Here is a 14,681-nt window from a genome sequence, read left to right on the forward strand (position 1 = left end):
AAGGGTTAGAAATGTATCTTTAAGGCATCATAGTGGGGTCTTCTGATATTGTTCTTATAGGTTGCTATGGTTTACCAAATGGCCTGGGGCTGAAGGGAAAATATTAACCAAGGGGATTTGGTCTCTTAAGAAACTGAGATGGAGCCAACATTAGGTCTGAGCCTCCAGACACAGTGCCCGGAATTGATCTGAGAAGACAGAGTGCTTGGCCATCAGACCTCCTGGAAACATGTGAAATTTAACCAAGGTGGTGAAAGACATGTACACCGAAAACTAGAAGTCATTAATGAAAGAAAATGGAGACACAAATAAATGGAAAACTATCCTATATTCATGGATTAGAATGAATGATACTGTTAAAATGTCCTACTACTCAAAGCAATATATATATTGAATGCAATCTCTACCAAAGTTCTAATGACATTTTTATAGAAAAAACATTCTAAAATTTGTATGGAAGTACAAAAGACCATAAGTAGCCAAAACAATCTCAAGAAAGAAGAACAAAGCTGAAGACATCACACTCCTTGATGTAAAACTATATACAAAGCTATAGTAATCAAAACAGTAAGGTATAGCCATAAAGAAAGACCCATATATAAATACAATAGAATCAAGAGCCAAAAAATAAATCTGGGTATATGTGGTTGATTAATATAAGACAAAGAAAATAAAAATATACAGTGAGAAAAGGACAAGCTCTTCAAAAAATGGCATCAGAAAAATTGGACAGCCACATGCGAAAGAATGAAACCGAACCACTTCCTTACACAATAATTAACTTAAAAATGCATTAAAGACTTGGATGAAAAACCTGAAACTATGAAAATTTTAGAATAAAATATAAGGAGCAAGCTTCTTGACATTAATCTTGGTAAATTTTGAAAATCTGACACCACATGTGAGGCAACAAAAACAAATATAAAGAAGTCAGACTGTATATAACTAAAAATATTTTGCACAGCACAGGAAACTATCAGCAAATTAAAAGGCGACCTACTGAATAGGAGAAAATATTTGCAAATCACATATTCGCTAAGGAGCTAACAATGCAAAATATTCAAGGAACTCATGTAACTCAAGAGCAAATAAATAAATAAATAAAACGGGCAAAAAAGACATACAGAGGACCAACAGGTACATGACAAGATGTTCAATATTACTAATCATCAGGGAAATGCAAATCAAAACCACAATGAGATGTCATCTCACATCCCTTAGGATGTCTATTATCAAAAAGACAAGATAACAAATACTAGAAGGTGTAAAGAAAAGAAAATATTGGTGCATTTTCCACAGGATTATAAGTATTACAGATATCATGGAAAACAGTATATAGAGACTCCTCAAAAAATTAAATCTACCATATGATTCAGTAATCCCACTTTGGGGTATATGTACAAAGGAAACAAAATCATTATCTTGAAGAAATATCTGCACTCCCTGTTCATTGCAGCATTATTCAGAGCAGCCAAGATATGAACATAATCTAAGTGTACATCAACAGATGAATGAATTAAAAATATAGTATATATGTACAATGGAATATTATTCAGCTGTTAAGGAAGAAAGATGTCCTGCCATCTGAACAACATGGGTGTGCCTTCAGAATATTATACTAAGTGAAATAAGTCAGAGAAGGACAAATTTTTCATGGTATCACTTACATGTGGAATCTAAAAAAATAAAATTAAATTAAACTGATAGGAACAGAAAGTAGAAAAAAAGGTTAAGGGGTGGGTAAAATAGGGCGAAGTTGGTAAAAGGACACAATTTTTCAGTTACGAGATGAATAAGGTATGAGGATTTAATGTATAACATTGTGACTGTAGTTTATAACCCTGTATAATATTATTGAAATTTGCTAAGAGAGTAGAATGTAAATGCTCTCATCAAAAATAAAAAGATAAATATATGAGGCAATGGATGTTATAATTATCACTATGGGGGAAAGTCTTTCACAATGCATATATATATCTCAAGTCATCACAAGGTACATTTTAAATATCTTACAATTTTAATTCTCAATTATACCTAAATAAAGCTTAAAAGAGCACATAGAACATTAAATAATGTGAGTTATATCCTTGAACATAAGATATAATATGAACAATCTACATAGTTGGCCTCTTGGTTCTCTAAAGTTACATTTTTGCTATTTTCATGTTTTTTGCCTTTTAAAAAGAGTTTTGAAAATTAAACTTTTTAAATTATGGAAATGCTTCTGTATATTGTAAGATATTTGGAAAATACATCCCCCCCCAAAAAGAAAAGAAAAGAAAGAAAACTAAAAATAATATACTTTTATAAGAATGAGTAAATATCTTATAAAATACATGCTGATACCTGGATTTTATGACACTAGTTCAATATTTGAGGAAAATATTATGGTCTGAAATGAGCAAATTCAATACAATAGGGTATCCTTTACTAATTTTCTTTTTAATATTTTGTATTAATAAACAGTATCTTTTGGGGTGTGCTCCAATTTATAATAATTATTAATGTGAAAGGGCATAAGTAGTTGAAAATTTGATAGTCTATAAATATTACTCTAATAAGTATTATATAAAAACTATAAAGTGGGTAAATTTTAGGGATTTATTTTTATTGTACAGTTATGTAACTCTAAACAAACAAAACATTACCTAAGGTGAGTCTTAACTCTCACATTTCAGAGTTTTAGCTTTATTACTATGCAATTATATTTGAAAGTCAAAATAAAATGAAACAGCATTTTATTTATAGATTTAAGGGTACACTACTGATTAAAGTGAGAAAAATTAGAGGTTGAAATTAATATATGACATAGGGCTTGATAATTTTTTTTTAATTCTTTATTTTTTTTTTCTTCTCTGGATGCTTTTTCTATTTTTTAAGTATATTTTATTGATTATATTGTTAAAATAGTTCCAATTTTTTCCCCTTTGCTCCCCTCTGCCTAGCACCACTGCTCCCCCAGTAACCCCCACACCCCAGTCCATGCCCATGGGTCGTACATACAAGTTTTCTGGCTTCACACTTTCCTATGTTATTCTTAAAAAATAATTATTTTAACAATAAAAAATAACAATCCCCCTCTCAGACTTAAGATCCTTTATAATCTTATAAAGCACAATGGGCAAAGATCTCGAGCTCCTCTAGCTGCTTCAAGCTGGACATGGTTGTCATCCTACTTACCCTTGGGTCCAGAAGTCCCTAATAAGAGTGTGGGTGTGGAGTGGAGGGTGGCCTTCCCACATGGTGAAGTATCTTGCAGACTCCAGGTCAGTTGGCTGTCCCCGGACAATGGCATGCTTGGTTTTAATAGACTGGCATCCTCGTTGTATTTTGGGGGCAACAGATTTGGTAACAGGGTTAAAAAGCATCATTCAGTCCATAACCACAAGATGACAAAAGGCAGGTGTTAATTTTTCAATGTCCCACATTAGAGAAAAAAAGGGCTTCTTTGGAGGAGGGTGTGCCAGGCACATCTCATCTGTCCAAAACCCTATTGCCCATTATACTTAGTTTGGGCTAAGGGGAATATTTTAGGTTTCCCCCCTCTCAGACCTCTGGGCCCTTTCTGTCCAACCCATTAGGATATAAAAGAGAAACCAGTTTTAAAGTGAAGCCCACAAACCACCCCCATTCTTCACCAACCCAGCTACTTAGTTTGGCCAAACCATTGAGTCTCAGGAGGCAGCAATGCAGAAAGGATTAATTGAGGCCTATTCATACAGACAATCACTCAGGTAATGAGATCATAGGCTTATGTCCCTTGCAAACAGAAAACACGTGTTAATTTATGTAACAAAACCCACAAATAAGTCTCTAAATCTGTAAACTGTCTTATTGGAAAGACATTCAGTTGCAAGTCATTTGACATTCTACTTGCCTGTAAATTAAGCATGTTTGATGATGCCACAGACATAGTTTAACTTTCAAATGAAAACAAACTTTAAATGAAAGAAACTTTAAAAACAGTTAGCTGCACTACTTTATAGTCTACCACTGAGCATTGTGATTTTCCTTGAATCGCGGTTTTTCTCCTTAAGATTACCCTCCTTGTCATTAAAGGGACTGCATTAAGTCCAGTTTTAATTTATCCTGTTGGTTTGCATAAACACAACAAGAGCAGCAAATGATTATATATAATCTTTAAGTCTGCTTTGCTGGAACTTACACAAGGAACATTTAGGGTGACCTTCAATCTGCCCTTCAGGGCACAGGAGCTGAGCCATATACCTGCTATTCAGCCCTGCTTGTAAACACCTGTCTTTTCCAAGTTGTTCAGGTTTTTCATTGTGCCTTAAGGTCCCTTCTAGCCTTCTAGCCATCTTTCAGGAAAACAACCTTCATTCCTTCCCTGGAAAGATTGAGTGGACCGCACAACCAACCAAGGTAGCAGGCCTTTTTTCTTGTGGGCTTTTATTACCTTTGAAAGTCAATCCTAGTTCCACAGGGTTTTTTGGCAACAAGCAGAGCCCAAGCATGTCTCCTTTAGGCATGACATTCCAGTCAAAGTCTTGGTAAAAAAAACAAACCCTCTATTAACAACTGGTCTTATTAGTTTTATGCAAAGAACCTTATGTCATTACTTACTTCATCAGAATGCAAAATTCTGGAGGAATCAGGGAGAAAAATGTAGTGTGAAGAAAAATCCTTGTCCTTATAATATTCATTAAAATTGCATTTCCATTCTTTATATTTTCTTTTTATACCCCACTAAAATTTTTTTTCTATTATAGTTGTCCCACTTTTATTCCCTATTGCTTCCCTGCGCTCTGCCCACCCCTTCTCCCAAAGTCAGTCCCCACCCACTTGTCCATGTCCATGGGTCACTTATACATGTTCTTAGACTAGACCTTGCCCCTTCTTATCTCCTTCTCTCACTCCTCCCTCCCCCCTTGTTACTGTTAGTTTATTCCTTGTTTACATACCTCTGGTTCAATTTTGCTCATTTGTTTGTGTTGTTCATTAGTCTCCTGTAATAGGTGATAGCATAAGGTACTGTACTATTGTTGCCTGGCTTATTTTACTAGGCATAATTCTCTCTAGTTCCATCCATGTTGTTGCAAATGGTAGAAATTCCTTCTTTATTTCTGCTACATAGTACTCCATTGTGTAAATGTAACACAGTTTTTTGATCCACTCACCTACAGACAGGCACTTAGGTTGTTTCCATCACTTGGCTATTGTAAATAATGCTGCTATGCACATAGGGGTGCATAGATTTTTTTGGACTGGTGTTTCAGGATTTTTTTGGATATAATCCTAGCAATAAAATTGCTGGTTCAAAAGGCAGTTCCACTTTTACTTTTTGAGGAAATTTCAAACTGTTTTCCATAGTGGCTGCACCAGTCTTCATTCCCACTAGCAGTGCACCAGGGTTCCCGTTTCTCCACATCCTCACCCGCACAAGTTGTTTGTTGATATGTTGATGATGGCCATTCTAATTGGTGTGAGGTGGTATCTCATTGTGGTTTTTATTTGCATCTCTCTAATGGCTAGTGATGTTGAGCATTCTTTCATATGTCTATGGACCCTCTGTATGTCCTCTCTGGAGAAGTGTTTGTTCAGATCCTTTGCCCATTTTTGAATTGGGTTGTCTGTCTTCTTGGTGTTGTATAAGTTATTTATATATTTTGGAGATCAGTCCCTTGTCTGAGGTATCATTGGCAAATATATTTTTCCATACGGTTTTTTCCCTTTTCATCTTGCTGATATGTTCTTTTGCTGAGCAGAAACTCTTTAGTTTGATGTAGTCCCATTTGTTTACTTTTTTCCTTTATTTTCCTTGCCTTAGGAGATATATCAGTGAAAATGTTGCTATGTGGGATATTTGAAATTTTCCTGCCTATGTTTTTCTCTAGGACTTTAATGGTGCCACAGCTTACATTTAAGTCTTTGACCCAACTTGAGTTTATTCTGGTTATGGTTTAAGTTGGTGGTCTAGTTGCATTTTTTTGCACGTCCCTGTCCAATTCTCATAGCACCATTTTTTGAAGAGGCTATTTTCACTCCATTTTATGTTCCTTCCTCCTTTGTCAAATATTAGTTGACCAAATAGACCTGGGTTTACTTCTGGGTTCTCTATTCTGCTCCATTGATCTATATGTCTGTCCTTATGCTAGTAACCAGACTGTTTTTATTACCGTGGCCCTGTAGTATAGTTTAATATCAGGTATTGTGATTCCTTCTACTGTGTTCTTCTTCCTCAAGATTGCTGTGGCTATTCATGGTATTTTTTGGTTCCATATAAATTTTTGAAGTATTTGTTCTAGGTCTGTGAAATATGTCATTGGTATTTTAATAGTGATTGTGTTGAATATATAAATTGCGTTGGGTCGTATAGACATTTTAATGATGTTAATTCTTCCCATCCATGAACATGGTATACACTTCCATTTATTTGTATCTTCCTTAATTTCTTTCTTCAGTGTTATGTAGTTTTATAAATACAGGTCTTTTACCTCCTTGGTTAAGTTTATTCATAGGTACTTTATTTTTCTTGTTGCTATGGTAAATGGGATTTTTCTTTCAGTTTCTATCTCTGAAATTTTATTGTTGTTGTACAGAAATGCCTTCTATTTCCTTTCTTTTTTAGACTTTTTTATTTTTAAATTTATTTGTTTGTTTGTTTATTTATTTATTTATTTATTTTTAGAGAGAGGGGAAAGGAGAAAGAGAGGGAGAAACATCACTGTGTTGTTGCCTCTCACTCTTGCCCTCAACTGGGGACCTAATATGCAACCTAGTTATGTGCCCTGACTGTGAATTGTACCAGAGACACTTGGTTCGCATGCCAATGCTCAATCCACTGAGCCACACTACCCAGGGTCGATTTCTGAATATTGACTTTGTACCATTCTGTTTTGCCAAATTCACTTATTAGGTCGAGTAGTTTTTTCGTGGACTCTATAGGGTTTTCTATGTACACTATCATGTCATCTGCAAATAATGACAGTTTTACTTCCTCTTTTCCAATTTGGATGCCTTTTATTTCTCTTTCTTGTCTGATTGCGGTGGCTAGAACTTCCCATACTATGTTAAATAAGAGTGGAGAGAGTGGACATCCTTGTCTTGTTCCTGATCTCAGGGGGAATGCTCTCAGTTTTTGCCCATTGAGTATGATGTTGGCTTCAGGTTTCTCATATATGGCCTTTATTATGTTGAGGTGTGCTCCCTCTATTCCCATTTTGCTGAGAGTTTTTATCATAAATGGGTATTGTACTTTATCAAATGCTTTTTTGTGCCTATTGTTATGATCATGTGGTTTTTGTCTTTCATTTTGTTTATGTGGTGTATTACATTTATTGATTTGTGAATATTAAACCATCCTTGCATCCCTGGGATGAATCCAACTTGATCATGGTGTATAATCTTTCTTATATGTTGTTGGATCCGGTTTGCCAATATTTTATTGAGGATTTTAGCATCCATGTTCATCAGCGATATTGGCTGGTAGTTTTTTTTTGTTGTTGTTGCGTCTTGACCTGGTTTTGGAATAAGGGTAATACTGGCTTCATAGAAAGAGTTTGGGAGTCTTCCCTCTTCTTGGATCTTTTTTGGAGTAGTCTGAGGAGAATAGGAGTTTGTTCTTTCCTAAATGTTTAGTAAAATTAACCTGTGAAGCCATCTGGTCCAGGGCTTTTGTGTGCTGGGAGTTTTTTTGATTACTGATTCTATTTCACTAGTTGTTATTGGTCTGTCCAGGCTTTCTGCTTCTTTTTGATTCAGTTTTGGAAGATTATATGTTTCCAGAAATTTTTCCATTTCATCTAGGTTGTCAAATATTTTGTGATACTCTTGTTCATAATAATTTCTTACAATCCTTGGTATTTCTGTGGTATTGGTTGTGTCTCTCGAGACGGACGGCTGCTGACGACGACGACGACGGTTGTGATTTCTCCTCTTTCATTTCTGATTTTATTTATTTGGGTCCTCTTTTTTTCTTGATGAGCCTAGTTAAAAAATTGTCGATTTTGTTTACTTTTCAAAAACCCACTCCTACTTTTGTTGCTATTTTGAATTGTTTCTTTAGTCTCTAGTTATTTAATTCTTCTTTGATCTTGATTATTTCCTTCCTTCTACTCGCTGTGAGCTTTGTTTGTTGTTGTTCCTCTAGTTCTTGTAGCTGTAGCGTTAGAATTTTTATTAGGGATTCTTCTATCCTTTTTAAGAGGGCCTGTATTGCTATGAACTTTCCTCTCAGGACTGCTTTTGCTGTATCCCATAGGTTTTGGGTTGTTGTGTGTTCATTATCACTCGTTTCCAGAAAGTTTTTGATTTCTTCCTTGAATTCATTGTTAACCCATTCATTATTTAATAACATGTCATTCATTCTCCGTGAGTTTGAATGTTTTTGAGTTTTTTCCTGGAGGTTGATTTAGAATTTTAAGCCATTGTGATCTGAGAAGATGCTTGATATACTTTCAATTTTCTGGAATTTGTTGAAGCTTGTTTGGTGTCCTACCATGTGGTCTATCTTTAAAATGTCCCATATGCATTAGAAAGGAATGTGTATTTTGCTTCTTTTGGGTGAAAAGTTCTATATATATCAGTTAAGTCCATATCTTTGGTGTTTCTTTGCTTTGAAGACCTGACCATTGTTGACAATGGGGTGTTAAAGTCCCTACTATGAATGTGTTGCTGTCTATATCATTTCTGAAGTCTCTCAAAATTTTCCTGACATATTTGGGTGTTCCTATGTTGGGTGCATATATGTTTACAAGGGTTATATCTTCTTGATGAATTTTTCCCTTAAGTATTATGAAATATCCTTCTTTGTCTCTCTTTATGGCCTTTGCTGTGAAATCTGTTTTGTCTGATATAAGTATTTCTACTCCAGCTTTTTTTTTATGTCCATTTGCTTGAAATAGATTTTTCATCCCTTCACTTTTAGTCTGTGTAGATCTTTTGTTCTAAGGTGTGTCTCTTGTAGACAACATATATGTGGGTCATGCTTTCTAATCCATTCAGCTACCCTATGTCTTTTGATTGGAGCATTTAATCCATTTACATTTAAGGTTATTATCGTTGGGTACTTATTCACTGTCATTTTCACTCTTTGTACCGTGTTCATCTCTATCTCTCTCTGTTTCTTCATCTTCTTAAAGCAGACCCTTTAGCATCTCTTGCAATGATGGTTTGGTGGAGATATATTCTTTGAGCCTTCTTTTGTCTGGGACACTTCTTATTTCACCTTCAATTTTGAATGAGAGCCTTGCTGGGTAGGGTATTCTTGATTGTAGGCTCTCATTTTTCATTGCTTGGAATATTTTTTGCCATTCCCTTCTGGCTTGTAGTGTTTCTGAAGATAAATCTGATGATAGTGTTATTGGAGTTCCCTTGTATGTTATTAGTTGTTTCTCTTTTGCTGCTTTTAGGATTCTCTCTTTGTCTTTGAATGTTGCCATTTTAATTATGATGTGTCTTGAAGTGGGCCTGTTGAGGTTCATCTTCATTGGGACCCTCTGTTCTTCCTGGACTTGCATAACTCTTTCTCTCATCATGTTAGGGAAGTTTTCTGCCATTAGTTAGTTTTTAAAACAGGTTTTCTATCCCTTGCTCCTCTTCTTCTACTTCTGGAATTTCTATGATATGGATATTATTTCATTTCTGTTGTCCTGCAGTTCTCTTAAAACCTCTTCATTCTTTTTCAGTTTTTTTTCATTTCGTTGAACTATCTGGGAGTTTTTTTTTTATGTTGTCCTCCAACTCGCTGATCCAATCTTGTGCTTCCTCTAGCCTGCTTTTAATGCCTTCTACTGTGTTCTTCAATTCAGAAATTGTATTCTTCATTTTCTCCTTGCTCTTATTTATAGCTACTATGTCCTTTTTTTATGCTGGTGTATTTCTCAGTAAGTTTCTTGTTTTTTTCCCTGGATTTCCTTGTAGTTTCCCTGGAGTTCTTTGCAGTTTTCCTTGAGCTCGCTGAGCTCATTGAGCTTCTCCATAATCCATGTTTTGAATTCTATATCTGATGGCTTGCTTCCCACTATTTCATTTAATATTCTTTCTATGGAGTCTTCCTTTTATTTCAATGCAAGGTTGTTTCTCTGTCTCCCCATTTTTGTGACTCTTCTTGTTTGTTGCTGCTTCTTAGATTGATCTGCACTTCCTGGATCTGCCCCTGGTGGCATCAGATTGTGTACCAGTCTGGGCCTAGGCAGCCTGTTGGAGACTACCAGAGATCTACTGCCTTTGTCTGTTTCCTTTAGTTGTTAATCTATTCAATCTGGAATCACTTGTCAGGTTTAAGGATCTAAGGTGAGGCAGCTTAATTCTTGTAGGTGGGGCTTTTGCTTCCCTTCAGGCTGATGCCACCAGGAGGGAAATGGTCTGCCTTCAGTGTTGGGAATGAGTCAGCACTGGGACCCAGTCGGCTGCTCCCCCAAGTCTGCCCTCAAAACCACCACACCAAATTCTTCCTAAGCTTCTCTACTCCTCTCTGCCTTCCCTCTGCTTGAGCCTAGGGTAAGTGGGGGCCAAAATATTTTTGTACGTGATCTGCTTCAGAGCTCTTTTTCTCCAATTGTTTCTCTCCACCTAGCAAGAAACCCTGTACCTTTTTGCTTTTCACAGCTGGATACTGTTTTACTTTCTGCTTAGTTCCTGTAGGCTGGAAAGTCCAGCTGGGAGTTTATACCCTGCCCTTCCTAGTGGGAACCTGTGGCTGCTGAGATGTTTCTCAGTCCCTTCAGATGCCACCCATGAGAGCCCAGCCAGCCCTTTCATGTCTCCACACTCACTACCGGTCACGTTGTGATGTAGAGGCCTTTTTTGTCTCTCCATGGTTATAAGACTTCTTTCCAACTAGTGTTCAGTTGGTTATTCCAGATGATTTATCCACAATTAAGTTTTAAATCCAGACTAGTCCTGGGAGGAGGTTAGTGTAGCTTCCACTTACTCCTCTGCCATCTTGGATCTTCAATAATTTTCTTGAATTTGGCTACAATATTAAACCATTTCTTCAAAAAATCACAAATATTTTCAACCAAAGTATGTTTAGCATATGCATAATTTCTATACTTAAAAGTTTTGCATTAAAATATTTTATTATTTAGGCAGATGAATAAGTTAAATATTTGAATATATTTTTAGGATGCTTCCAAATTATTATAATTATTACTACTGAGTAAGAGAGGAGAGATATTTATTGTGCCAACAATATGCTAAGTTCTTTGAAGTCCCATCAATTTTATTTTCTTATTTAATCTTGCTCAAACCCCATCAGTATTCTTCACTATGCTGCTTATTTTATCGTTATTAAATTCATACCACTAACATTTTATAGCACTTCAGAGTAGGAATGTATTGCTTTTGAAACTTAATGGAAACACCTAAGTGCTCATTCAACTCCATTTCAGGAATGGGTTGAACCCTCACAAACTTCAGAGAGGCCAGGTTCACACATTACCTGATTCACAATGTGAGCCTTTTCCTTTGCACAAATATAAGAGCTTGCAAATAATAAAGACACATAAAACTTCCTCTAGTTGAGAACAGTTAAGATGGAACAGAGGAAGGAAGGAAGTTATTTTTCCTAAGGAAGGAATGAAATTAAATTATTTACAAGGAGTTTTTTTTGCTGGGAATTGGAAAGGGGGCTGTTTTGACTCACAAACTGCTCATTATTAGACTCACAGAAATGAACTCAATGAAGGCAGGTGGGGTAGGGCAGAGAACTCAGAATATGCTAGATGTGTGGGACTACAGAGAGTTTCTGAGGGTGGAGGGAGGGGAAGAAATATAAGTGAACGTCATAGAAGATAAATGATGACTACTTTGAATACATGCCCAATGAGCTTTTGCTCAACATTCTGTTAGATACAGAAAAGGATTTTACATAATCATGTAACAGTCTCCTTCTCAAAGGCAAGATGAACCTAAGATACCTGGAAAAATTCAGGAATGACACAAGACCATTCAATCAATAACAAAATGTGCAAAGGCAGTCTGAGCTAGTCCAGAGGTGGGCATGGCTTTATGGAGACAGAGCAATTACACACAGAAAGTAGAAGGCATGGGATGTCTTGGTCAACTTGAAGAGGCTTGAAAAAATGCCAGCTCACATGGTATGAGCTGGGTCCAGACCTGGGTGAGCAAATTCTAGTCAGTGATGGGAAAGCAAGTGTATCTGTATTGCCTGAATGACACTGATTTCCATGCATCAAGCCTAGAAAATGAGGGTATTGGAGCATGTGGCATGGGTGAGAGGCAAGCCTGGGACAAGAAACCTGGGCTAGGAGTTACACAGGCTTGTGCACCCTCTGGGAGCTCTGGGTCCTGGGGCAGTTGTGCACCAAAGAGAGGTTATCTCCCAACCACACTTCTTTCCTAATGTGAAAAAGAGGTGGTTACCCTCCCATGTATTTCCTGATAAGGTAGATCTTTAGAGTCCTCACTGCACACACAGACACACGCACAGAAAAAAAGTAACTATGCGAGATGATGGAAATGTTACCTTCATTGTGGTGTAGTTGATAATTAAATATGTAGTTGTACCCTAAATATATACAGTTTGACCATCAAATCATCAACTACTACCCTAAATATTACAATTTTTAACTGTCAAGTATTCCTCAATTAAAAAAAAATCAGGGATAAGTGAGGGTGGGGCACCTCCTTGTCCCTACTCCACTTCTGAAATTTAACAAATTCTAATGAGGTCAGCAGTTGAGGTAATTTTGGAATACCTCTTATAATTACCATTAAATGACCAGTTTCCAATGGCTGGAAGTGTCTTTCATCCAACATTTTCTAATTAAGGCTCCTAAACAGTCTCATAAAAAAAGATTCTAGGTTTTCTGATGGATGAATTAAGCATGTGACCCACACTGTCCAAATGTCACTCTTGGCTGTCATGTGACAAGGTTAGGCTCTGGCATCTTCCACAAATAATCAAGCTCAAAGGGAGAGAGTATGGACCTTTCAGGTCTATGCCTTAATTTCTGCTAGTTTCTTTTTGATTCTGAATTTCTATACAGATAACCATTGTTTTGTGAAAAGCAAAAAAAGAGATACTCATTCTTCATGTTACTTTCCCCATAAAAAAAGATGTTTAAAGACTGTCATTTTGGTATTTACTTATTTCGAATGGTAACAAGTAAAATAAAATATTTTTTTTTCTAATGTCCCATGGTATAAAGTAATTAATCTTGGCAGTTTGTGTAAAAGCACTGCTACATACCTGACCTCTAATCAATAGCTTTTGGATTATAATGAAAGATTATAAAGCCTCAACAGACTTACACAAAGGGAAGAATCTATCTGCACCAAGATACTTATATTTTACCTCAAATACTTTGTTCAGTGTAAGATGACCCTCTAAAATCTACACAGAGACTGATTGGTTTCTGAATCTGTTGCTTTCCAGGGTTGAGTGTATCAAAATGCCTTTATCTGAAAATTATACTAAATTCCTTTTCACATCACTGACATATATTTTTAAAACCAATCTTTGTTAATTTGCCACTTAAAAATGATACCCAATGAAGTTTTAGCATGCACTTTCTTGTTCAATAATTAGGACTGTAATAGGGGTGGAATGTTCTGGGTTGAGTTGCCTGCCTGAAGGCATCTGCCATACACCTATCCTAGGTTCTGCCTTTCCTAATAGCCCACAGTCACTGGAAATTAATCATGACCAAATCCTGCTCTAACTCAGGTTTCATTTCTTTATGCTCAGCAGGCTCTCCCCACCTAGAAATCAGATAAATATTAATCAATGTTTCCTTCTCTTTCTATGCTTTGATTTTTCCCTTTATCTCCTTAACCCATTTAGAATTTTATTATAAATAGTGTGAGCACATATTTTTCCATAAAACTAATATTCTAGCCACATTTATTAAATAATTCATACCCTGCACTGTTTTGGGCTGTCACATTTTACATATAAAATGGATTTTACATTTTTAAAGTAAGGTTTATATATAAAATAAGGCATTGAAGAATAATAGTGAAGAGATTGTATATATCACACATTTTTCTACTCAACTTTTTTTCTCTGCTATGCTTGCTTTCACACTATAATTTAAGATTTAAAAATTTTTTTTTCTTACTCTCTTATTTTGTTTTCATATTTGTCAGGATAGGTTTTCTTTTTCAAATATGTATAATTTGAGAATTGTCCTTTTCAAAATAGTTCATCTTTCTGAATTGAAACGTATGATGCTCAGAGTATTATTTTATATATTTCTGTTAGGCTAAATTTTGTATTATTTTTACATAGTTCCTTGGCATAGACTACTGAAATTATCTTTTGCTAACATGTTTTCCTTTTGTAAATGTCATGTCTTAATGTGTTTTATTTTAGGTTATTATTTCCTGTGTGTGAAAAGCTATTGATTTTTTATATTTGTAAAGTGTTAGGTAATGTTTTAAAGAACACTAAACACAGGAATAAGTTCATAAAATAATTGCTAATAAGACAACTACATGTTGAGTAGCTGACTGAAGGAGAAAAGAAGGAAGGAAATAAACTTAATAGCCTTAACAGTTCATTTAACTTGCCAGCACATTCCTTACACTAAAATCTCTCCTGAAGAGCATAAAAAAGGAAATCACTATCTCTCATAAACTGAGATGCAAAAAGGTAAACAAAATATTTTAAAACTTAATAAAACTACATAAAATATTATACTTCATCATGACCAAGTAATGTCACTTAATGAATGAGTTTGAAAATTATATAT

Source organism: Furipterus horrens, unplaced genomic scaffold (assembly GCF_987537825.1).
Source record: "Furipterus horrens unplaced genomic scaffold, mFurHor1.1.pri manual_scaffold_2, whole genome shotgun sequence".
NCBI classification, from domain to species: domain Eukaryota; kingdom Metazoa; phylum Chordata; class Mammalia; order Chiroptera; family Furipteridae; genus Furipterus; species Furipterus horrens.